Source organism: Erythrolamprus reginae, chromosome Z (genome assembly GCF_031021105.1).
Source record: "Erythrolamprus reginae isolate rEryReg1 chromosome Z, rEryReg1.hap1, whole genome shotgun sequence".
Classification (NCBI taxonomy): Eukaryota; Metazoa; Chordata; class Lepidosauria; order Squamata; family Dipsadidae; genus Erythrolamprus; species Erythrolamprus reginae.
In genome coordinates, this window is record NC_091963.1 from 27,905,375 (window position 1) to 27,909,331 (window position 3,957).

The window sequence follows — 3,957 nt, forward strand, 5'->3', positions numbered from 1 at the left end:
AACACCCCCCACACACACTTAAACACTTAACAGCAGAATATAACTCCAAGTAAATCAAACTTCTATGAAATGAAACTGTCCACTTAGGAAGCAACACTGATTGACAATCAATTTCATTTTGTTGTCAGCGCATTCAACTTTGTAAAGAGCAAAGTATTTAATGAGACTATTTCATTCATTCAGATCTAGGATGTGTTATTTGAGTGTTCCCTTTATTTTTTTGAGCAGTGCACATCCAACACACCTTTTTCAAAGTTTCTCCAAATCTATGAGGTGGTTTGGGCTGAGAGTGATTGACCCAAAGGCCACTAGTTTCTCATGCCAAAGGCAGGATTAGAACTCAGGTTTTTCTCTTGGTTTTTAGCCTGATGCCTTAACTAAACTGGTACCTGTTTTATTCACGAAAAGTGCTTTATTTGCATACAATAATTACATTCTCCTTGCCAATGGCTTCATTTCAAATAATAGTCCATGAAAGTACAACGGAGCAGATGTCACTGTTTACTGAGCAGTAACCTTGGCCTATGGTGGCTATGAGGAGGGTTGCCAAGAAGCTATCAAAAAGTATGGAATCCCAGTTAATTGCAACAATGGTGGTCACTGCCAGAAGATGAGTCAAAAAGACAACTTAGAAGCAGTCAAATGCTCCCTGGAGAAGCAGCCATTGGCTGGTGTGGGGCAAAAAAAGCAGCCAGTCCAGATTTGCAGTGTTTATGACATTATAGGCATTTATTTAACTCAGTCCATGAATTATTATTATTATTATTATTATTATTATTATTATTATTATTATTATTATTATTTAGATTTGTATGCCACCCCTTTCCGTAGACTCGGGGCGGCTCACAACACAATAAAAACAGTTTATAACAAATCTAATAATTTACAATTTAAAATATTTAAAAAAACCCATTATTAAACAGACATACACACAAGCATACCATACATAAATTGTATAGGCCCGGGGGAGATATCTCAGTTCCCCCATGCCTGACGACAAAGGTGGGTTTTAAGGAGTTTGCGAAAGGCGAGGAGGGTAGGGGCAGTTCTAATCTCTGGGGGGGGAGCTGGTTCCAGAGAGTCGGGGCCGCTACAGAGAAGGCTCCTCCCCTGGGGCCCGCCAACCGACATTGTTTAGTTGACGGGACCCGGAGAAGGCCCACTCTGTGGGACCTGATCGGTCGCTAGGATTCGTGGGGCAGAAGGCGGAGATATTCTGGTCCGATGAATGTTCAGAAGTCTTTGCTTTGTGATTAAGAGCCATGTATTGATCTAGGCAAGAGATCTGGGAGTTTATTCTCAGTGGAACCATTCCCTCTAGCAACCAGGAAATTAGTTCTGCCTAACTTTGTTTTTCTTATGCATCCACCAAAAAGGAATTTCAGTCCTTTTTTTCCCTATTTTTTTTCACCTGCCACAAAATTTTGGTTTCCCTATAAGGTAGAATCAAAGGGAATACTGTCCTCTCCCTCCTCTGCTTTTTTTAAAAGAGGTAGATCACTTCCCTGTTTTTCCAGTCTAGCCCAGTCCTCCTGACTTTGCATATTTCAGTATCAAAATCTATTAACATTTTCTACACCTGCTCTTTTATTTTCAGCTTTTTGTAGCATCTTCCCTGATGAAGAGAGGAGCACCCATTCTTTTGACTTTGGGTCCAACAACATTTTAAGACCTAAAATAGAATGTGAATATATTTTAACCATGTCTGGATGATGGTTCATATTTATTTATATACAGTGGTACCTCTACTTAAGAATGCCTCTACTTAAGAACTTTTCTAGATAAGAACCAGGTGTTCAATATTTTTTTGCCTCTACTTAAGAACCATTTTCTACTTAAGAACCCAAGCCCAGAAAAATTTCCCAGGAAATTTGAGAGCGGCATGAAAGCCAGGCCAGTTTCCTGCCATTCCCCCTTTAATCTCGGCCATCTCGGGCTTTTCTGGGCTGCCAGAGGAGCCTTCCGGTGGCGCTTAAGGAGGCTTTGGCAGTCCAGAGCGAACAAAGCATTTTCCTTTCTCTGGGCGCTTGGAGAGGGAATAAACCTCTGCCAGCGCCCAGAGAAAAGAAACACTCCCTTCGCTCTGGGCAGCCCAGAGCGAACAGAGCATTTTCCTTTCTCTGGGTGCTGCCTCAGAGTCCCTCTTTTTTTTTTAAGCCTTAAAGTTTTGGATTTTTTTTATTCCTCTCACCTCACCTTCTTCCTTCGGCAGCAACTGTCCTCCTCCTCGTCTTCTTCCTCCTCTTCTTCCTACTCCTCCCACCCAAATTCCGAGCTTTTCTTTCCTAATGGGTTTGCACTCATTATTTGCTTTTACATTGATTCCTATGGGAAAAATTGCTTCTACCTGGTCACAGAACGAATTAAGTTCTTAAGTAGAGGTACCACTGTACTACTATTTATTTATGCTGCCTTTGCTTGGTGCTGTTCATTGGGATGTGATCTATATTTTTTAATGCTCACTGCCACCTGGTGGGCCTGAAAAGTAATGGCAAGTCAGCCAAGAACTAGTGGTGTAAAGGCTAATGAGTTGCATTGGCAAAATGGTGATTTGGCTTCTGGTCCACTCTTAACCATGGAGCTCTCTGCATGAGAGCAGAATAGAAGCTTTAGTTCCGAACAACATGGTAAATTTGTCTTTCCCCATGGTCTGAGACAACCCCTGTGAAATAATTGTTCGACCCCCAAAAGGGTACCGACCCCCAGATTGAGAACCACTGGGCTACCGGTTCTGCGTACCTGACTGTACCCATCACCTAATGAAATTTCTTTTAGGTGTTTACTTTTTACTTTGGAACAGGTCATTGACTTACACAATCAACCACAATTGAGCCCAAAAATTACTTTGTTAATGAAAACCTTTGTTATGTGAATTTTGCCCCATTTTATGACTTTTCTTGACACAGTTGTTAATTGAATTATTGCAGTTATTAAGTTAGTAACATGGTTGTTAAGTGAATTTGGCTTCATCATTGACTTGGATTGTAAGGTCGCAAAAGGTGATCACATGATCCCAGGCTGCTGGTATAAATATGAGTCAGTTGCCTAGCATTTGAATGTTGATTATGTGACCATGGAGATGCTGCAATGATTGTAAATATGAGAAATGGTCCTAAGTCACACTTTCAGTGCCAATTGTAACTTTGAACGGCCACTAAATGAATTGTTGTAAGTCAAGGACTACATATACTTCAAGACAAAGAGTAGTGTTTTGCAACCAGGGAAGCTGAAAATGTTAATTCTGTGGAAAATTGTAGGAAAAGGTAGGGACAAGTCAAAGATAATTAATCATGCAATCTCCTACCTTGCATTGTATCCATTCATTAATTCATTCATTCTAAAAATTCATGTAATCATATTTATTATATGAATATTTATCACAGGACATAGACAAATTAAATATAATTCACTTGTTACATATTCAGTATTTTATGTCTTAATAATAATGCTGTGATTTCAAAAAGGAATTTTAAAAAATCATGAGTTTTCAAAAACTTTATTTTTGAATTACAATTTTTGGATAAGCAGTTTTATAAAAAGAAAATGAACAGAAATTTATCTGGCACTTTTAGATAGAATATAACAACTCTGTCTGACATTTGTAGATACATTCAGTCTACTTGATTAGTCCAAAATCCATATTATTTGAAACTATATACATCATATATATATATATATATATATATATATATATATATATATATATATATATATATATATATTTAGTAAAAAAAAATCAGTTAAACTATTTAAATTTTCCAAAAATGTCTTATAGTCTATTCTTGCTAAATAAAATCAACAAATACACACCAAAATTAGTGAATATACTGTTTTGAAATTTTAAAAAAATCATTCAGCAGAGACGTTTGCTAGCATGAAAATTAAAGAACAGGTATAATATCAGAATTTTTAAAATTAAAAAATCTGATTATTCAAAGTGCTTTAAAAAACTGTTCT